This window comes from Capra hircus, chromosome 21, assembly GCF_001704415.2.
Source record: "Capra hircus breed San Clemente chromosome 21, ASM170441v1, whole genome shotgun sequence".
Classification (NCBI taxonomy): Eukaryota; Metazoa; Chordata; class Mammalia; order Artiodactyla; family Bovidae; genus Capra; species Capra hircus.
The window spans coordinates 20,104,673-20,127,654 of NC_030828.1; positions in this window are offsets into that span (position 1 = coordinate 20,104,673).

Here is a 22,982-nt window from a genome sequence, read left to right on the forward strand (position 1 = left end):
GATTTTTCTTTGAACTATATTTATGGGGCTTCCTAGGTGGTACTAGTGGTAAAGAGCCCGCCTGCCAAGGCAGGAGACATAAGAGACTTGGGTTCAGTCCCTGGGTTGGGAAGATCCCCTGGAGAAGGGCATGGCAACCCACTCCAGTATTCTTGCCTGGAGAATCCCATGAACAGAGGAGCCTGGTGGGCTACAGTCCATGGAGTTGCAAAGAGTTGGATGCAACTTAGCATGCATGCACACAATACTAGTTTATTTCAATATTAACTATTTTATTAGGGTGATTATATTACTATAATAGTTATATTAATATTAATTATATTAAAGTAATAATTTGGGGTTGGACTAATTGAATCTTAGAATAGAAAGGTACGGTTGATGTTCTTTGTTTTTTTCTTTTTAATACCCAGAATTTCTCCTTTTTTTAAAAAAATTTCCTTTTCAATTGCAGGGAATTGCTTTATAATGTTGTGTTGGTTTCTGACCTACAACAATGTAAATCAGTTATAATTATGTATATATCTCCTCCCTCTTGAGCCTCCCTCTCTTCTCCCCATCCCACCCCTCTAGGTCATCTCAGAGAACCAGAGGAGAAAAGAAAGTCTCCAGTAATAAGTATGATGTTGACTCACTTATCCAAAAATCATACAGTCAGTGCAGGGCCTGGATTAGGACCCAAGTACCGTATGATTCCCAACCCACCAGGCATTTCTTCGAGCCCACTAAACACCCCGCAGGCAAGAAAGCAAGTTTGAAAAGACAAAAAGTCAGCCCTGATCCTGGGTTTGCTACTATCCCGCCCCCGAGTGACTGGCCTAAGATCCCAGGTCACAGCAATAGCGGGCCTTCTGATATTTGTCGGAAAGCAAATGTGAGTTTATTTTTTCAAAAACATTTTACATTTGTATCTGAGTGATATAGGTCTTTTTTTTTTTTTTTGCTTTTTCTTTTATATTGGATATAGGTAATCAACAATGTTGTGATAGTTTCAGGTGTACAGCAAAATGACTCAGTTATACATATACATGTATCTATTCTTTTTTAAATTCTTTTCTCATTTAGGTTGTTACATAATATTGAGCAGCCTTCCCTGTGCTATGCAGTAGGTCCTTGTTGGTCATTCATTTTAAATATAGCAGTGTGTACTACATGTGAATGTAGCAATATTTTTCATGAGACTGCCTCCTTGGTGCTTGACCAGTGGGACCCCCCCCAAGGAGCTGAAAGAGAGGAACAGGATGAAGCAGTGGGTAGGGGAGGTGTCTTAACCAAATATTATTTACTATGCAGTTCATGGGCCTCCTCATACATAAACTGGGGCAGTTATAGCATCAGCACCATGAATCTGCTGTGAGGGTCAAATGAGTTCTAAGTGTAAAGCTCTGAGAACACAGCCTGGCCCAGAGTAATCGCTCACAAAATACAGTGTGTGATTATTCTTACGTCAGCACCTCTGTAAAAGCTGTACCAGCATTATGAGCACCTCCAGGGCATCTGTCCCTGAAATAACAAGGCCTTCACTTCCAGGCTTCAGAAGGCAGAAGGCAACCATCTCTCTTGAGCTGTTTCTAAGCACATGGTAAAGGGAGTCGAGTGCTCGTTTGGGGTCAGCTCCTGTGGAGTCCCAGGTCTCTGTCTACCGCATGTGGGATCACCCTGGCATGGATGTAAAAATTGGGATGACACGCATAGGCTAGTTTCAAAGTGTGCTTCATATTTCAGAGGGGCAACTGCTTTCAATAATCACTTACTTGGCTGCGTCGGGTCTCATTGCAGGGTTTTGTTGCATCGTGTCCGATCTTTCGTTGCAGAATGTGGATTCTCTCGTTGTGGCACAGGGGCTCCGTGGTTTCGACCAGCAGGCTTGAGCACTCATTAAATATTTGCTGAATAAATGCTTGAGCTTTTTAAAAAATATACCTTTGGCTAAATTTCACTGAAGTAAATTTCACCAGGCCAGTATACGAGATTCTTCCATTTGCAATGTGCTCTGCAGCTGTTAATTTCACCTTAGCTGCACAGCAATTTATGATACTGGAGCTATCTCTGATACAGAGAAGCATTTAGAAAGAAAACTATTTATTCCTACCATAAGCTGAAAATTATCACGTCATAAATATAATTTCAACATATACGACTATATAATGGCTAATTTATATATTTAAAATACATTGAATTATAATTTAACATATACAATTTTAAAATAACAAACACCAGTAAGAAATTCAACTGATTTACAAAAACCCACGCCTGAGGGCTTCCCTGGCTGCTCAGTGGTTAAAGAATCCACCTGCCAATGCAGGGAACGCAGGTTCGATCCCTGATTGGGGAAGATCCCACGTGCAACTAGGCCCGTGTGCCACAACAAGTGAGCCTGTGGTCTAGAGCCCGGAAGCCACAGCTACTGAGCCCACTCATTGCAGCTACTGAAAGCCTTGTGCCCTAGAGCCCGTGCTCTGCAGCAAGAAAAGCCACCGTGATGAGAAGCCCAAGGCCCGCGACTAGAGAGCGGGCCTCACAGCAGCAAAGGTCCAGCACAGACAAAAATAAAGTTAGTTTTTAAATCCTTAAAAAAAATAAACCCACTCCTGAAAGTAAGTTCTTCCATCAGAAGAATGAAATGTTACGAACACTCTGCAAAAGGGAGACAGTTAACATAGCTTAGCTTAAGATAAAGAGGAGGTTCTGGGTCAACAAGACAATTTCATTTCATATATATATATACATATAAAATGGTAATATTCATCAGCTCCAGGCATCTCAGTCCACATGTGCACACCACCAGAAAGGCGACCGAACTGCCTTCTCTGACAGACATTAGCATCCTTACTTCATACTTCATACACTAAACAAATGCCAACTTCTGGAAGTGACAGTGCTACAAATCGCTGGGGCAAAAAAAAATCCCCACAAGGATCCATCCTAGGGGTCATGGCATCAGTGCCGTGTGTCCTTCCAGACTGAGAAGGGCAAAACCCTCAGTTCCTGGAGGATTGAAATATCCATGGGCTCTGAGCCCTGGCAAAGGCCCTGTGGCATGTTTTGCCAGCTGCAAAATTGCGAATCCCACTTCCTAATCTGTTAGCTCCTGGCCTGGCCTGGCTTGGTGAGCAGCGACCCCTGCAGGGTGAGAACGGCACAGAGCCTGGACCTGCAGCGGCCACTCCACACGCCCTCCGGAGAAGGCAAATGGGTTTCCTGCCGTTTGTTTATCTCTAAAGATTTTATGCTCAAAATATAAGCTGTGGGATTAAAAGAAATGTGTATTTCTCTCCTGCAGAGACATTTCCTGAGGAGTATGTTGGATTGAACTCTTTTACTTTTTTAAGCTAATTTTTTGGAGTATAGTTTCTTTACAAAGTGGTGTTAATTTCTACTGTAGAGCAAAGTGAATCAGTTTTATGCATACATACATATAGCCTCTCTTCTTTTAGATTTCCTTCTCATTCAGGTCATCACAAACATAGAGTAGGGTTCTCACTAGCCGTCTATGCTCTACACCCTATCAATTCTGTATATACGTCAGTCGCAGTCTCCCAGTTCCTCCCATCCCGCGTTCCCTTTTAGTGTCCATACACTTGTTCTCTATGTCTGTGTCTCTACTTCTGCTTTGCAGATAAGGTCATCTGTACCGTTTTTCTAGATTCCACATACACGCATTAATATACAATATTTGTTTTTCTCTTTCTGACTGACTTCATTCTGTGTAACAGTCTCTAGGTTTATCCCATCTCTGCAAATGACCCAATTTTGTTCCTTTTTGTGGCTTAGTAATACTCCATTGTATATATGAACCACATCTTTATCTATTCCTCCACTGATGGACATTTAGGTTGCTTCCATGTCCTGGCAAAGCTTCCCTGGTGGCTCAGATGGTAGAGAATCTACCCACAGTGCAGGAGACGTGCATCAGGAAGATCTGGAGGAGGGCACGGCAGCCCACTCCGGTATTCTGGCCTGGAGAACCCCATGGACAGAGGAGCCTGGTGGAATACAGCCCATGGGGTTGCCAAGAGTTGGACACGACTGAGCAACTAACACTCTCACTTCATGTCCTGGCTATCGTAAATAGTGCTGCAATGAACACCGGGGTGCATATGTTTGTTTAAATTATGGTTTTCTCTATATATATGCCCAGTAATGGGATTTCTGGGTCATACTGGGCTAAATTCCAAGCACCAAGAATTTTTGTAGAGACAGTCTTGCTCTCCTATTGAAAGAGGACACACCCCATCCCATCCCAGTAACAAACAAGGTTTAAGTTATTCATTCAATGGGGGGAAAATGAGAGCAAGACTCTCTGAGAGCAGGTTTTCTCATGTAGAGGAACATCTCTAGTACCCCACTTTTAGAAGGAAATGGTCATCCTGTCTTGCCATTTAATCGTCAGGGTTTCGAGATTCTGTCTGCTGTCCTTCAGGGGAAATGACGGGCATATTTGGTAATTGTAATATGCCATTCAGTTCAGACTGGTGTGGCTATTTATTTACTCCCTGCTTTGTCCCAGAAACACTTTAAGGTGGCAGAGGTTAGTTGTGCTGGAAAAGACCATGATGCTGGAAAAGACTGAAGGCAAGAGGAGAAGCGGGTGACAGAGGATGAGATGGCTGGATGGCATCACTGACTCAATGGACATCAGTTTGAGCAAACTCCAGGAGATGGTGAGGGACAGGGAAGCCTGGCATGCTGCAGTTCATGGGATCACAAAGAGTCGGACACAACTTAGTGACTGAACAAGGTTAGTTGTGATCAGGTAATCATTAGTTAGAGCGTAGAACCAGGAAGCAGCTCAGGTTAGTGTCTGGTGGTGTCAGCAGCCGCAGGGGAGGGGATCCTGCCAGAAGGTGCCCAAAGACTTGCCATGCCCAAAGACCCACCCCTCAGGAAACCAGCCGGGCTCCCCTGACCACAACTGACTGGGCTCAGGCAGGTACCCAGCCAAGGTAGCTATGGACCAGCCAGGTTTGAAAGAGACTAGATGTCAATGCAGTGAGGCTTAGCCCACAGGGGTGATCCAAACCAGACAGTGACCAAGTGTCCCTGACGCATCCTATTTCAGGAAGCGTGAAGGGGCCCTGGCCATTCTCATCTGAGAACACAAGAGGCCCGAGGTCACCAGAGCTACCGCTGTACCCCTGTGAGTGATGCAGAATTGCAGGCCTCTCTGTGACCGTGGCAGGAGGGTCACTTTGCTGGAGGGTCAGTTCTCGAAGTTCGTTCCAGAAGCCCAACTAAGAGTCTACCCTCCAGCCCTTCCCAAGATTTGTAAGCACCTAATTCCCTGTGCTAAGTCCCTTGTGTATTAAAATATCTGGAAAGGGAAAGAACTGAAACATATACATTACCGTATGTAAAACAGATAACCAGTGCAAGTTTGATGTATAACTCAGGGCACCCAAAGCTGGTGCTCTGTGACAACCTGGAGGGATCAGGTGAGGAGGGAGGTGGGAGGCGGGGCTCAGGATAGAGGGGACACACGTATACCTATGGCCGATTCATATTGATATATGGCAAAAACCATCAAAATGTTGTAATTATCTTCCAATTAAATTTAAAAAAATCTGACACCGAAGCTGAAGCTCCAATACTTTGGCTACTTGATGTGAAGAGCTGACTCATTGGAAAAGACTCTGGTGTTGGGAAAGATTGGGGGCAGGAGGAAAAGAGGGCAACAGAGGATGAGATGGTTGGATGGCATCATCGACTCAATGGGCATGAGTTTGAGCAAACTCCGAGAGATAGTGAAAGACAGGGAAGCCTGGTGAACTATAGTCCATGGGGCCGCAAAGAGTTGAACACGACTGAGAGACTGAACACAGCAACAAAAATATCTGGAAAGCTTTGTTTCTTGAAACTGAACGCTGACTGATGCCAGGACCCTCCTCTGGGCTCCCATCACGCTCTCTGGTATGGATCACGCAGCCATGGTGTGCTTAAGTTCCCTGCTGCCCTCATCCACCCCAGCCACAAGCTCGCTGAGAGCTGTGTCTGGTTTCCCTTATATCCCAAGCACCCAGCACAGAACCTGCAGGAAGAAGGTGCCCAGCCAGTATTTGTTGCATGGACCAATGAATCTCCCTGGTGAGAATAAATTCTTTTTCACCTTCATAGCCACATCATTCAGAGTAGGAACTAGGGAACACTCTGGCTATTTCCTGCAAGAGGAGATTTGGTACAGAACTTCATCAGCAAGAATAAAGATGGCGGACGAGCTGGCAGAGTGGGTGTCTCGGGTGACTTGCTTCAAGGTCACACCACGGCAGCAGGGGACCTGGAGCCAGATTCTAGAGGGAAGGAGGCCACTGTTGCCATGGCTACCACTGTGGCTGCTGCCACAATGCGAATCCAGCGACTAGAGAGTGCCACACCGAGTTGGGCTGCGACAGCCATCATGTCAGCCAGAGCGTGCTGGTCTGTGCGGAGGCCACAGGAAGGCGGTTCCTGCCTCTCTCTGGCCTCTCAGGCCTCTCATATGTGTGTCTCACAGGCAGAATATAAATTACAGCCAGAACCCCAGCTGCAAGGGCCTCTGGGAACTGCACGCTGGCTCCCAGCATTGAGGGCAGGAGCTGTTTCTTCGTTACCCTGGGCCTGACCCTTGCTCTGAAGACAACAAGAGCTCCATTGAGGTTTCTGGCCAAGTTCTCACACAGATTTCTGTGGGTTCCCAAGAATGAGGATCTAGGAGAGGGACTGCTGGGCTACTCCTAAAAAGTGCCAGCAAACCACCCCCACCCCCTGACCCCTACTCACAGGAGTCAAGAGGCAGCAGGAAAGAGCAGCTGCAGGCCTGGCCTGAGGCGCCTCAGCTGAGGAACCAGTGACCTCTTGGAAGGCAGAGCACAGAAGCGGGCGGGAGGGCAGGCCTGGGTCAGGCAAACAGAAGAATTCAGAATACTTTGCTGGGGAAGCCTGGTGGCCCCAGACAAGGACTATACCCCCGGTGTGGGGGTCCTGGGCAGGCTGTGTAATCCCAGGACGACAGCAAGAGAAGACAGGGCTCAGCTGCCCCTCCCTGTGTTTGCAGAGAGCCTCGGTGACTCCCAGAGGGAGAGGCCCTGAAGTCAAGGCCACTGAAGTGTGACTGGTGTGTGAGAGGGAGGAGCCCAGGGGAAAACGATGGCCTCACTGCAGGGTCAGAGAGCAAAGGCGGCCGCCCCGACCCACCGGCACAGGGCTCCTCACCCCTCACCCATCGAGGTGCGTGGGGTCTGGCTGTTCTGCTTCGGGGCCTCCTGAGTGGGTCAGGTCCCCTCGGCTACCCGTACCTGGTAGATGGCAGGGTCTGACCACCCAGTTTGGGTGCTTCAGCCTCCTGCCAGTCCTGGGTCTGAAGGGCTGTGAAGAGCCCCCGGGGTGGGGCAGGCCATGATCAGGTCAGCCTTAGAAATTGGACCCTAAGCCCCCCAGCAGGCAGGGGTGGGAAGGGGAGGGCGTTGTGGAAGCTGCTGACACACCACAGCGCCAGGGTCTGCCACGCTTCTTCCAGGGCTCAGCTGGGGAGGCCGGGTCCACCAAGAAAGCAGGCACATCCAGGGCCTGATGGGAGCGGCAAACCCCGGCGCCTGGTTCTCTCCGTGACCTCCCCTCCACCCTGGGCATCCTGAGGGGAGCGCTCAGGGCTCCTCGCCTTCCCCCAGAATGCAAGAAACTGGCCCCGTCAATGCCCCCAGGCGGGACACAGGGAGAATCTTCACTTCAATCCTGTGGCAGCTTTTGAATTAAAAAAAAAATTTTTTTTTAATATTTGTTTATTTGGCTGCACCAGGTCTAAGTTGTGGCGTGTGGCGTCTTTAGCTGTGGCATGCAAACTCTTATATGAGGCATGTGGGATCCAGTTCCCTGACCAGGGATCGAACCCTGGCCCCCTGTGTTGAGAGCATGGAGCCTTAGCCACCAGACCTTCAGAGAATTCCCAGCTCTTGAATGTTGAACGATGAACTTGTTATTGTTCAAAAATAATACTAAAAAGAAAACTAAAAAGGAAAGAAGTGATTAAAGAGAAAAAGAAGTGATTTTCCCCTCCATATATTATTATTACCTCCTCCCATGGTTAGGGCTTTCCTGTGGCTCAGCTGGTAAAGAATCCACCTGCACTGCAGGAGACAGCAGTTCAATCCCTGGGTTGGGAAGATCCCCTAGAGGAGGAAAAGGCTACCCACTCCAGTATTCTGGCCTGGAGAATTCCACGGACTACAGTCCATGGGGTCGCAAAGAGTCGGACATGACTGAGCGACTTTCACTTACTTCCATGGTTAACATACATTCGACGTAACTGCAGGCGACGGTCAAGTCACTATGGTTCCTCAAGCAGGTCTCTCCATGCTATACTTCACACCCACCCTGAGCACACACCTGGTTTCCCACAATCTGCCTATGTGTGTATGCAGTTGTGTCCAATTCTTTGTGACCCCATGGACTGTAGCCCGCCAGGATCCTCTGTCCATGGGATTTTCCAAGCAAGAATACTGGACTGGGTTGCCATTTCCTTCTCCAGGCAATATTCCCGACCCAGGGATTGAACCCGAGCAAGTGGGTTCTTTACCGCTTGAGCCATGGATTCCCACAGGTAGTCCGTAAAGATCTGCAGACCCCACCTTGGCCACAGGGACTGATCTAAAGGTGGCAGGTGAGTCAAAGGCAGCCCATCAGGCTCTTTGCCTGGAATTTCTTTAAACGGCAGCTAGAAGAGGGGGTCTTGCCTGGAAAATCCCATGGACGGAGGAGCCTGGAAGGCTGCAGTCCATGGGGTCGCTGAGGGTCGGACTCGACTAAGCGACTTCACTTTCACTTTTCACTTTCATGCGTTGGAAAAGAAAATGGCAACCCACTCCAGTGTTCTTGCCTGGAGAATCCCAGGGACGGGGGAGCCTGGTGGGCTGCCATCAGTGGGGTCGCACAGAGTCAGACACGACTGAAGTGACTTAGCAGCAGCAGCAGAAGAGGGGTCAGGCCTCCAATCTGCTGCAGCCGTGCATCTGCAGTGTGGAGAAAGCTGGTCTGACCCGCAGGGAGAGGAGAGGAGAGGAGAGGAGAGCCGGACGAGACCCCGATGATGTCAGGTTCCTGTCGTCCTTCCCTTTCTGCGGTTTGGCTGGGAAAGCCAATACGTTTTCCCTTTGTCTGCCAAAACTGGTGTGAATCAGGTTTCTGGTGCTTGCAGCTAAAAGAATTATAAGTGATTCATCTTGCCTTCTGTAAAATAAAGGGGCTAAACAGGCTGGTCTTGGGAGCAGGGTTGGGGGGGTGTCCTGGTAGCTTTGGTATCAGAGGTTGTAAAGTCCACGCCCTGCGCCCTGGAGTGAGCCAGGGTGTGACCTGGATATGACACAGACCATCCCCCTCTGTGTTGGGCGGAATGGCTCATTCTTGGGACACTGCATTCAGAAGGATGGGCCAAATGACGAAAAGGTGTTTGGCCACCTTCTCTAGCCTCAGCCTGCCATCACCTGCCCCGCCGCTGGGCCAGGAGAAGGGGAACACAACCAGAGCCTTTCTGAGTAGGGAATCAGTCCCTGTTACTGCAATGAAACCTCACAAGCTCCCTCTGGAGCCAAGGCTTCCCACTTCTAGAGAGGAGGGCTCAGGCCCGGAGAGGTCCAGCATATTCTTCTGGAGGTCACACGGCTTCAACAGGCGGTGTCAGGGTTCAGACTCCTTTTGTTCATAGGCCTCTACTTGGCCTTGCTTACAGGCTCAGTTGCTTTGGGGGGCTGTCCCTTAGGCCCTCCAGGCCAGACCCACCTAGGAGGAAAGGGGAAAATCCACTATCTTCCAGGGGCTTAGCCCCCAGAATTTTCCAAGGGCTTCCCTGGTGGCTCAGCTGGTAAAGAATCCACCTGCAATGTGGGAGACCTTGGTTCGATCCCTAGGTTGGGAAGATCCCCTGGAGAAGGGAAAGGCTACCCACTCCAGTATTCTGGCCTGGAGAATCCCATGGATAGTCCGTGGGGTTGAGTGAGTTTGACACGACTGAGTGACTTTCACTTAGCCCCCAGAGGCCCCAGAGCAGCACTGACTCCATGGATGTCGGGAGAAAGCATCGCGGTGAAAGGCCTGAGCCAGTGGTGGGCCACATCCAGTGCTACGTGACTGCAGAAGGGGACCTCTAAGAACCACGGTCACTCATCTGTGAAATGGGGAGAAAATGCCTCCTTGCCTCCCTCACAACCAGCTGAGCCCTCGGGAGTGGAAGACTTGGGACACTGCCCAGCTCCCTGCCCTCGTCAGAGTTCTCTGTGCCTTGTGGACAGAGTTGTGGCCTCCCACTCCTCCAACCCCCTCACCCGCTGGCCACAGCCCAAGCCAAGGGCCCCCTCCATTTGAAGCGACTGCTTCCACCTTCACTCTGCGTGGAGGACCAGGGTGGCAAATGGAATTAATAGCAGAGGTGAAGCACACCCACTCCCCCAACCCTTGCCAAGTAAGCAATATTTTTTCTCTGTTTACCGCTCCTCCCCATTCAAAAAAAAAAAAAAAAACCCCACAGATGAACTATAGAAATTTTTGAAAATGTATCTTAATCAGTATACAATCCAGGACTTCCCTGATGGTCCAGTGGTTAAGAGTCCTCCTGCCAGGCTTCCCTGGTGGCTCTGTGGTAAAGAATCCACCTGCCAAAGCAGGAGACATGGGTTTGACCCTTGGTCCAAGATGATCTCACGTGCTAGGAGCACCTAAGCCCATGTGCCCCAACTACTGAGCCCACGTACCCCAGAGCCTGTGCTCTGCAGCAGAGACGCCTGAGCACCACAGCTAGAGAGCAGCCCCCACTCGCCACAGCTAGAGAAAAAGCCTGTGCAGCAACGAAGACCCGCACAGCCAAAAGCAAATAGACGCATTTCTTTTTTGAAAAGAGACCTCTTGGTGATGCAGGGGACACTGGTTCAATCCCTGGTCCAGGGAGATCCCATGCCCCGAACTAGCAGGCCTGTGAGCCACAGCTGCTGAGCCTGCACACCTAGAGTCCAGCTTGGCAACTGGAGAAGCCACCTCCATGAGAAGCCTGTGAGCCACAGCTAGAGAGCGGCCCCAGCTCACTGGATCCAGAGAGAGCCCACGCACAGCCAGGAAGACCCAGAGCAGCCAAAAAAGGAAAAAAGAAAAAAAAAAACACAATCCATACCCCTAACTCATGGATTCTGTATTTGTGAATTCACCTGTTCTCTAGCATGTACTTGTAACCCCCAAGATCGATCCCTGTGGGATTTTCACGGTCATTCTCCAACATGGGCAGAGCTGAGAAGAACCTGAGGAGCCGGGTGCTGGTGTTTCTAGCTGAGGTCCAGTAAGACAGAGTTCTGCCTTCTCCTTTCAGCTCTCAGATCCCAAACAAGTGTCCTTTTGGTAATTTAAGCAGGATGATTTTTTTTCGCATTTATGCACTTTTTGTAGGTGATTTTGGTCTTTATAACGACCCCCAAACCTAGAGGTGAATGAAGTACCCTCAAGTGTTCTTAAGTGGACTCAGCATGCAGTGGGCCTTAAGGAGAAAATACGGTCATTCAATTAGCTCTGTTCAGACATAAGTCATAGAGCTATTGACCCTGAGTGCAACATTAATGAACCAGCAGTACACATTAAAAAGATGTCTTCAAGTAGAAACATCCCCCCAAACAAGGCTATATACTTACCTATTGATCCACTGAGAAAAATGCAGTGACCCAAGGTTGGCAAGAATCCAACTCCACGTTACCCTAGGAGAGGTGGTTCAGCCTTCGCTTCTTCCCTGTTTTTGAGGGTCTTTACAGAGCATGACTACTGGATAATGAGCATGATCTGTTCTCTAATTTAGAGGGATGCCCATGACAGTTCAATGAAGACTGAAGGTTGAAAAGTACTGACTACAGGATGACTCCATATTGTAAAAAGTACATAAACAAATAAAGCCAAGTTTTCTTTTTTAATCCTCCACCTCTGTGTTTTATGTTTGTTGGAACTCAGAGAAGAGTGGAGAAGTTCAACCTGACTTTCCTGGGGAAGAATAAGGGATGAGGGGATGATGAAGTATTTTCTTTATACACCTCTGCTTTGTTATGAGAGGTGTGCGTCACTTTTGTAATTTTTTGAACTTCCATCCCTCCTCATACTGTTCATGGGGTTCTCAAGGCAAGAACGCTGAAGTGGTTTTCCATTCCCTTCTCTGGTGGACCACACTTTGTCAGAACTCTCCACCATGACCCGTCCATCTTGGGTGGCCTACACACGGCTCGGCTCATAGTTTCACTGAGTTAGGCAAGGCTGTGATCTGTATGATCAGTTTGGTTAGTTTGTGATTGTGGTTTTCATTCTGTCTGCCCTGTGATGGATCAGGATGAGTTGGGCCATAAAAAATACTAGGCACTGAAGAATTGATGCTCTTGAACTGTGGTGTTGGAGAAGACTCTTGAGAGTCCCTTGGACAGCAAGAAGATCAAACCAGTCAATCCTAAAGGAAATAGACCCTGAATATTCATTGGAAGGACTGATGCTGAAGCTGAAGTTCCCAATACTTTGGCCACCTGATGCAAAGAGCTGAATCAGAAAAGACCCTGATGCTGGGAAAGATTGGGGAGAAGAAGGGGACGACAGAGGATGAGATGGTTGGATGGCATCATCAACTCAGTGGACACGAGTTTGAGCAAACTCTGGGAGATAGTGAAGGACAGAGAAGCCTGGCGTGCTGTAGACCATGAGGTCGCAAGGAGTTGGACATGACTGAGCGACTGAACAAAGTTCCATGCAACTTCAAAAAAAAAAAAAAAAAAAAAATCTCTTTCTCCTAGTGGCGGCACCTAGTGGGTACAGCTGGAATTACCGACATCACTGATTCTCCCTACCTGGTGAGGCTCATCATTTTATTGAGTTAGACAAGGCTGTGATCCATGTGATCAGTTTGGTTAGTTTTCTGTGATTGTGGTTTTCTTTCTTTCTTTCTTTTTTTTGAAAGTTGAGAGTTATTTTTATTTGGTAGGTATCCTTGGGACCCCAAGCCTGGAAAACAGCATCTCAGTAGCTCTGAGAAAACTGTTCCAAAGAGGCAGGAGGGGAAGTCAGGCTATATACAGGTTTGCAACAAAGGGAGCAGGCCGTCTGAATATCAAAGCTCAGGTAGCAAGTTAAGGAATTTAGCATCCTATGTATGGGAAGATGCATTCTTTCTGCCCTCTGATGGATGAGGTTACCCATGACCCCAGCCCTTACCCCTAGATACACCTCAGAACCTCTGGGGACATCTCACACGGATTCAAGGACAAGTCACACGGGTCTGTCAGTTCACCGAGGCCTGTCTGCATGCCACCTGGCCCCCAGCATGGCACCCCGAGTGCCTGGCTTCTCTGATGGGAAGATGGAGGGAGGTCATTCTCAAAACCACGGGGGAATGTGAGGGGTGGTCAGAGGGAGTGGGGCTTTCTTGATGTCTCAATGGATAAAGAACCCGCCTGCAATGCAGGAGACACAGGAGACGTGGGTTGGATCCCTGGGTCAGGAAGATCCCCTGGAGGAGGAAATGACAGCCCACTCTAGCATTCTTGCTTGGAGAATTCCATGGACAGAAGAGCCTGGTAGGCTACAGTCCATGGGGTCACAGAGAGTAGGACGTGACTGAGCATGAGGATGGAGTGGTTAAAAGCTGGGTTCTTAGCACTGTGTGACTGTGGATGAGCTACTCAACCTCTCTTGGCCTCAGTTTCCTCATCTGTAAGATAGGGATACCAAGGTTATGTAGGCATCAAAATCAAACAAACTGCTTGGCAAATACCTAGTCCCTTACAATGAGGTTAGCTATTATTATTGTAGAGTTTGTAAACTTTCAGAAGATTCCTGTGATGTTGTGATTTGTATGAAATGTACATTTGGTCCTTATCCATGGTTCCCGGCTCACAGCTTTCATGGGAGAACCATGTGAGAGTAGGACATGCCTTAGTGATTAAACATCAACAAGCCAATCTCAGTTCCTGAAATCACTTCAGAGCTGTAAAAGTGAAATGTTTGTCTCATCATTCACAAGCCCCTTTCCACCACCACTGGGTTTATGCTAATGGGGTGACTTCTGGAAATCCTCTAGAGATGGGGAGCTGGTGGCCAGAGGAACCAACACTGAACAGAGGAGTGGAACTTTCAGTCTCACCCCTTGATTTCCAGGAAAGACAGTGAGGCTGGAGGCGGAATCAATCACCAATGATCAATGTATTAATCAATCCTGCACATGCCACAAAGCTGCCAGATAAATCCAAAAAGAGAGGGTTCAGGGAGCTTCCAGGCTGACGAACCAGAACTCTTCCACATGCTACCTTGCTGGGCCCCAAACTCCCCAGACTTTTCGAGGACACAGGCTCCTTTATTCAGGGTCTTGTCCTGTGAATCTCTTCCCCTGATTGTTGATTCACATTCTTTAATGTCCTTGGTAATATACCAGTGGTCTAGTGAGTCAATGAGTTTCCTGAGTTCTGTGAGCCATTCTAGCAAATTCATCAAACCCAAGGAATGGGTCGTGGAAACCTCTGGTTTATAGCCAGTTGGTCAGAAGCCCAGGTGATGGCATGGACTTGCAAGGGACACCCACAGGGGAGGTGATCTCGCGGGACCGGGCCCTTAACCTGTGGAGTCTGATGCTGTCTCCACAGTGTCAGATCGAGTGGGATTGGGATTACACGACACCCAGCTGGTGAGCAACAGATTGCCTGGTGATGAGGGGGAACCCCCTACACACATTAGAAACAGTGACCAGAATCCTGGTTGGTGGGGACTTCCTCAGTGGTCCAGTGGCTAAGACTCTGCACTCCCAATGCAGGGGGCCAGGTTTCAATCCTTGGCCAGAGAACTTGCTCCCACGTGGTGCAACTAAAGATCACACACACAGAACAAAGATTCTGCATGACGCAACTAAGACCCGGAGCAGCCAAATAAACAAATATATGTTAAAAAAAAAAAAAAAGAAGAAGAAGAGGAAGAATCCTGGTTGGCGGGATTGTGGAACTAGAATCGTAGTTCCCAGAGGTCACATGCAAATAGCTTAGTCCACAAGTCCAGCCCAGGCTGTCTGAATCCCATTTAGACCCAAGCCGGTCCTCACCACCACCCCCACACTGACAAACAAAAAAAGAGAATTCAGATATTCCAAGCCCGTCACCCAGAGATAATCGCTGCTGACACTTTGGTGGGTGCACTTTGTGAAGTTGCTGTATTTGTCATTTTCGGTGTGAGCCGTGCACCCACACCCCTGTCTGTCATCTGACACTATCGAGTGATTATTTTTCTGTGCCTGCACGTATTCCTTTACACACGAATATTAGCGACTGCCTGGACACTCTGCTGTTTTCCACTGATTCCTCACTTCACTTGGCCTTCCTCATTCCAGATGGTTTATTTGGATCCGTGGGCTCTGCCAAGGTGATGACTAACTCGTGAGCAGGGCTGGGAGCCGCCCGAGTGGCACAGAAGGGTGGTATTGCTGCCTTTCCCTTTAGCTGAGACGCAAACACCCACGGATGCCACCTGCACAGGCTGCTGGGAATGTGGCCCGAGTTTATGCCATAAAATCTGTCCTGATCTAGAACCAGCCTGTCTCCAGGACAGAAGGGCTTTGGACAGATGAGTACAGGCCTTTGGGGGGCGTCTTATGACGTGCTCTAGCTAGGAGTGAGGCGAGGCCCACTGCTGGCCCTGGCTGGCCACAGAGCAGGGAAGGGGCAGGGGCAATGTGAAATAACAGAGTCTCTCTTCTCAACCAGGCTGAAATCAGGGCCAGTGTCAGCCTGGAACCGTCCAAGTTTCCAGGGTGAATGTGGGACTTGAGGGCTAAAAGGAGCCGATGGCGGATTTCTGAGCACGTGCAGGGTGAGGACAGGTGGCTGTGGACCAGGAAATGACAGCGGGTCCCTCAGGGAGCCACACACACCAGGCTTCAGGCAAGGATGGGGGTGGGGACTCGGCAGGGACGGGGAGCAAGAGAGTCCAGTGACCTGCTGACTAGATAAGACCTGTGGGCGTGGACCGCACGCCCTAGGACACGGGTGGGCATGGTCTTTGCATGGTGATGACCCCTCTGTCCCAAAGCCACACTGGCCCCGGCAAGCTGGGAATCAGGTTGCAGTGAGGTCCTCAGAGTGGGCTGTAATCCAGTCTGACTGGTGTTCTGATAGGAAGAGGGGATAAGACACAGACAGCGCAGAGGAGAGACCACGTAAAAACTCAGGGAAGAGAAGACAGCCATCCGCAAGGAGAGGGGCCTCAGGGGAAACCAACTCTGATTTGCTAAGTGCTCACTCTGTTCCTGGAACGGTGTGGAGCACGCAAGATGCAGCGTGGATAGACTGACGTGACCCCTGCCAGGATCACCCTGCCAGTTCTTTTCTTCCTCCTCCTTTACACAGCGTGGGATCGTGATTATTGGTATTCTTTGGGGGGCTATTGAAGGCTGTTGGAGGTTACATGGGGCCTAGAGCTACCCCTTGGCCCACCTCGCCTGCTGGTGGCCAGGCCCCCTGCCTTTGTACCACATTTGGCCCCCACCCAGCCTGTCTGGTGCCCTCCAAAATGCATTCACTTCCTGCTGGACACTCGGAAGTGTCAGCCAGAGGCTTGTCCACTCTTTGGGACAACCAGATTTCTCAACATTCTTCTATGATCTATTTGGTGGTGGGTAGGGGGTGCATTCTGCACCACGCAGCTCACAGGAACTTAGTTCCTTGACCAGGGATCAAATCCAGGCCCTCTGCAGTGGAAGCCCAGAGTCCTAACCTCTGATCACCTTTTAACAGACACAAACATCTCCTGCCCTCCCCTGCCAGCTGCACACACCACTGAAAATCAAGATCTTCTCCACAGACCCCATCAGAAGAGAAGATTTAGTTCACCTTTACTCTCTATGGTTGTTTTGCCTAAACAACGAAGGATTTAATTTTTCTGAAAAGGTAATTATACCCCAGTAATGGATATATTTATATTTTAAATATTATGATTCATTTGACTACATCGGGTCTCAGTTGCAGCACTCAGGACTTTTGTTGTGGTGCACAGACTCTCTAGTTGCAGCACGTGGGCTCAGTGGCTATGCTCAGGCTTAGTTACTCCTCGGCATGTGGGATCCTAGTTCCCCAAACAGGTTTCAAACTGTGTTAGAAAGCAGATTCTTAATCACTGGACCACCAGGGAAGACCCTGGATATATATGTTTCTTAATGACATTTCTCCTTATCTAAAAGGGCTTCCTGGAGAAGGACATGGCAACCCACTCCAGTACTCCTGCCTAGAGAATTCTGTGGACAGAGGAGCCTGGTGGGCTGCTGTCCATGGGGTCGCACGTGCATTGGAGAAGGACATGGCAACCCACTCCAGTGTTCTTGCCTGGAAAATCCCATAGACAGAGGAGCCTGGTGGGCTACAGTCTATGGGGTCGCAGAGTCGGACATGACTTAGTGACCAAACCACCACCATTGTTCTGATAGTCTTCCCTCCCCTGCAATATGCAACCCTGGGGAGGGTAAGCACTGGGGTGCAAATGAATGGCACCCCCTGGAGAAATGCAGCACCCAACCTGTGCAACTGTGCCTGGTGACCCTGGCTTGGGAGGAAATCCTAGCTGAACACGGCCACTCTACAAGCTGTCAAAGCTGGACTGTCAAGGTGTGGGGGCTGTAATCACCAAGACAGGCGGAGATGTCTGCAGACAGGGAGAAAGAGTGCCTGCCAGGCTCCTTCTGAAGCCAGAGCAAGGACCTGAGACTCCTTGTTTCAAGCCTGAGGGAGGTATCCAGGCCTTGGCTGGCATCCCCTGGCCTTCGCTGAGAGGGTGACTTCAATCACCAAAAGGGACAGAGAGGCAGCCAAATCACAAGGGCTTGGCAGAGAGAAAATGAGGGCATGAAAGCAAGGAGAGGGAGACCAGCAGCCCATTAAAGAATAAAACCAGGAGGGGTCTGCACGGGCTGGATGCTTAACACATGAACTTCAACATGGTTCCTGAAGCCCCAGATGAACTGTGGCCTGAGGGCATCCCTGTTTGTCTCCCCCAACCTCTTGACTCTGCTTACATACCTGCAAAAACAGGGTGCTCACTACCTCATCAGGAAGCCCATTTCCTGTTTGTGCAGATCAAGTTCCTGAAATCTCTGACTTGCATAGTCCTAGTCTCAGGATGCACTAAGAAGGAGAGGGCAGCCTGTGGTCCACAAGGAGGCTCCAATTTTTTTTTTTTTCCTCTAAAGTACACCATGTGAGGAAATTTACAAACAATAATTCAAAAACTTGTTGCTGTCTCTAGAAGAGAAATGCCAGAATTTGCCACGGGAGTAATGAAAACAAGCAGAAATATGCAGAGCATTTCGGCAGTTTCTTATCTCTTGAAGGGTGCAGCTTCTAGAGATGTTGGTGCAGTGAATGGGAATCCACCTGTCAATACAGGGGACACGGGTTCAGTCTCTGGTCTGGGAAGATTCCGCATGTGTGGGAGCAGCTAAAGCCCGTGTGCCACAGCTGCTGAGTCCAGGAGCTGCGACTACGGAAGCCCACACACCCTAGAGCTCACGTCCCAGAGTAAGAGAAGCAGCCGCCACGAGAGGCCTGCGCACCGCAGTGCAGAGCGCCCCCTGCTGACAACTACAGAAAGCCCACGAGAAGCAACGAAGACCCAGAGCAGCCATCGATACAAGAGTAATAAAAAAGCGAGTCATTTGTTAGAGATGCTGCTGCCTGTGTCTTCTGTGTTAGGAGCGAAAATGTGGAGATGAGTAAGACAGGACTTCTTCCCTCACTGGGCTCACAGTCGTGTAGAGCAAACAGATGAGATGTACAACCGAGTCTGATAAGGTAAAGAATCTGCCGGCCTATGTAGGTGAGGCAGGAGAGGCAGGTTCGATCCCTGGGTCGGGAAGATCCCCTGGAGAAGGAAATGGCAACCCACTCCAGTCCACTTTGCCTGGGAAATCCCGTGGACAGAGGAGCCTGGCGGGCTACAGCCCAAGGGGTCGCAAAGAATTGGACACAACTGAAGCAATTAAACAACAATAAAAAGTGCTGCCTGGTTTGTTTGTTTAAGAACATTGGATGATTTGAACAGGAAGTGGGACAATGCAAAACTATTACTAAGAGGCGGTGTCACGTAGTGGTAAAGACCGTGGACTGTGGATTCACATCCCGTCAGCCACTGACTGACTACCTGTGATGGGGCAAATGACTTAACCTCTCTGTACCTCGGTTTCCCTATCTGTTGAATGAGGAGAGGAAGACCCTCTTGGAATAAGGATGGCTGTGAAGATTAATCATAAAGTGCTGGGACAGCACACTCACTCAATTATTGTTGCTGTTCAGTCGATAAGTTGTGTTGGATGTGACCCTATGGACTACAGAACGCCAGGCTTCCCTGTCCTTCACGATCTCCCAGGAGTTGGCTCAAACTCAAGTTCATTGAGTCGATGATGCCATCCAACCATCTCATACTCTGTTGCCCCCTTCTCCTCCTTCCCTCAGTCTTTCCCAGCATCAGGGTCTTTTCCAATGAGTCAGCTCTTTGCATCAGGTGGCCAAAGTATTGGAGCTTTGGCTTCAGCAACAGTCCTTCCAATGAGTATTCAGGGTTGATTTCCTTTAGGATCGACTGGTTTGTTCTCACTCAATTAACTGTTAGCAAATTCTCACCCCGTGAACCAAATCTGAAAAATGCAAACCCTAAAACGTTTTAAACGTTAATCAATAAGCACATCTTTCTTGGGCTGGCTCTCGAGTGGACGGCAGGCTGTGTTTCTCAGAATTGCCACACGGTGGCGCTACGCAGCAGGCGCAACAGAAGCGCCCGCATTACGCCGCCAGGTGTGATTCTTGCCAGGTGGTCAAGAGGGCCGCTTCCGCGAGATGTGCCCATTGCCAAGAGGTGCCCACGCACACGAGGGAGGAAGGCCAGGCTTGACAGAAGGGTTTTTTTCTGGGTCAGGAAGCTGTCAGGGGCAGAGAACAGAATCCTATGCCAAGCAGGCCAATGGATATAGGCTTATTGCAAGACTCTCCCGCCAGGGAGGGGCGGAAACCCTCTGAGAAAGTCTCGGGCCCTCTCATCCCGGAGCCCTGGGACCTTTTCTCTGTCTACTGGCTCCATTCTCTTCTCAGCGTCTCTGCTCCCATTGCCTGGGCTGACACAGCATCCATCAGGCCCATGAGGACCTGCTCAGCCTACTCTCACTTCAGTGCTCAGGAGAGACTCCACTTGGGCCAGAAATCAGCCTCAGGGGGCCAGTGGCCATGCCTGATATAATCAGTGGATCATCACGGAGAAGAAAGAATGCAGGAGGTGCAGAAGTGACCACTTAGGACTTCCCTGATGGACCAGTGGATAAGAATCTGCCTGCCAATGCAGGGGACACAAGTTCGATCCCTGGTCCAGGAAGATTCCACGTGCACTGGGGCAACTAAGTCCACACGCCTCAACTACTGAGACCTACGTGCCCTAGAGCCTGTGCTCTCCAACAGGAGAGGACACCACAATGGGAAGCCTGCACACTGCAACTAGAGAGTAGCCCCAGCTGGCCACTTAGGCCCATCTGGTCTTTTATCTGAAGGGAGCTATGTCTGAGTCAGAAGATTTTATGGAGGAGGTGACATTTGCCTAGAATCCAAAAGATACTCAGGAGAGAGGAGTATTACAGGCAGGGGAAGGGTTGATCACACAAATGTAGGGAGTGAGTGGTGCAAAATTGTGGGCCTTGGGGAAATGAAGACATCTGAGATGGTGGGAGTGTTGGGAACCCAGAAGAGAGGTCACAGATCAGGTCATGGGGGGAGCTTGAATGCTTCTGAGAAACTTGGGCTTTTATTTTGAAAGTAGCAGAACCCTCTGAAGGATTCTGAGCAAGGAGGAGACATGACCAACCAGACTGGCATCTTAGAAGGGTCCTCGTCCAGAAGTGTAGATGACATATTGGAGGGGGCTGAGTTCTGAAGAGGAGCCCCAGCCAGGAGACCTCTGAAATGATTCAGGTGAAAGATGAGAGATGGAGCAGGGTGGCATGCGTCTGAAGCTGAATCCCGGCTCCAGAAATTTCTAGCTGTGTGACTCCCGGCAAGTTACCTCCCCTCTCTGAGTTGTGTTCCCAGAGGCATGTAGTTGGAGCTCAGCTCTGCTGAATGCATGTCAAGAACCTATCAACACATGATCAGGCAGAAAGCAGAACACCATGCTTGCAGGGGCAGAGATGCTCCTACCACTGGAGGTGTGAGCTTAGACTCTCCAACTCCAACTCTCTTGGAACTCAAGACTCTCCAAACCCCAGGCTTTCCCCACAGATTCCACAGTTCCCTTGGCCCATCTCTCATTCCTCAGACCTAATCTCATTCTTCAGGGTTTTTGCAGAAGTGGGGAGGGGAAAGATGGGAAGTGACAAGGGGCACAGCTTGCCTGGCTGCAAGAACCCTGGGGGTGAGGTCCTGAGCCTGCCTGATCCCCCTCAGTCTTCATGGGATCTTCCCGAAGGAGGCCAGAATAGCAGAGACTCCAGTCCCAGGTAGAACAGGTGAGCTTTAGGCTTGCAGACTGGCTGCCTCACTGTTGTTCCCACTACCTGAGTGCCTGTTTCCCATGAGAGGGCCCGGTGCACGCGAGCGGGTGATGTGCGTGCAGGCTGAGAAGACTAGAGGAGCCAGGGGTGAGAAGAGACAACCCTAAACCATCAGGCTGGCGCCCGGCGGGTCTGGAGGCTTTCCTGCCCGGGCCGCAGTGCGCCTGTACTTCCAAGGAACTGCCGCCAGAGGGCGATGTTGGACAGCGCGCAGAGCCGCGCTCCGGAGGGCGGCGAGGTCAGAACAGTGAACAGGAGGACAGCGGACACACAGAAAGAACAGGAGGAGGGCTTAGGGTGGGAGGCCGGGATATCCTCATAACTCCTGCGTCCTGCAAGAGTGCTGGCATTGCATGGCCAGGTCTTGGGCGTGCGCGGGCTTCAGCCTCTCCAGCTGCGGGTCTTGAACCCTGTGGCAAGGAGGATGTCCAGGTGGCATTGCGCGGGCTGCAGCAGAGACGCCAGGGGCGCTAGTCTGGCCTCTCCGCCATCCATCTAGGCCGCAGTCGGTTCCTCGAAGTCTCCGCGTCCCTCCGCGGTCCCCGCCCCGGGGTCCGAGTCGCGGGGCTTCCTGGGAGAGATCGTGCAAAAGAGGCCGCCCAACCGCCCTCCCTCCCTCCGCGGCCTGTGTAGACCACCATCCAGCGCCCTTCCTCTGCGCTCCCGGGCCCTTCTCCCGCGATAGGTCTGGTCCTCCTAACCCCGGCCCGCCTATGAGCTCGTCTAACCGCTTTCCCTCCAGTTCTGCTCCTGGGAAGGGCGTGCCGATCCTCGAAATGGACGAAGCAGGTCGAGCCAGAGGTTTGAATGACCTCTGGGGCCAGACGTCTATTCACCCTGGACTCGGGGACCCCATAGTCCTGGAGTAGGAGGGTAGGATGGGGGCTGCGGGAAGGGAACCTTAGGGAGCCAGGAAAAGACATGCTGAGAGAAATCGACCCTCTCCTGGGCACTGGTTCTGGAATCTCGATGGTTTTCCCCGTGGCTTCAAGCTGAACTCTCAGTCTCTCCTGGGCTTTTCGGGGCTCAGAGGGCAAACACCTTCCAGTAGGACCGGAAGGGACACTCGCTGGAGCGCTCTGTAGGGCCTAGGCATCCGAGTCCGATTCCCAGGCTAGCACCACCGAGCTGAGCCCTCGGAGGGGTTCATGGGCACTCTCTCTCCTCTGGTCCTGAGGCAGGAGAGGTGAGGCCACTGGGGAACCCGCTCTGGCACCCTGGGAGCCTGAAAGTCATGCCTCAGACCGGAGCATCTCTCGTTCTTTTCCTAGTGATCTGAGAGACCTGTTATGCTGAGGAGACAGGCCTTTGGAGGGAACACAGGGCACCTGGTGGGCACAGGACAGAGCTGATGTGCCCTTCTGTGCTTCTCCTCTAACACTGGGATGCCTTTTTTCACTCCCTTAACTCAGGAGAGGCTTGAATCAACTGGAAGCTGGGGGTCTGGGCCGGGAGG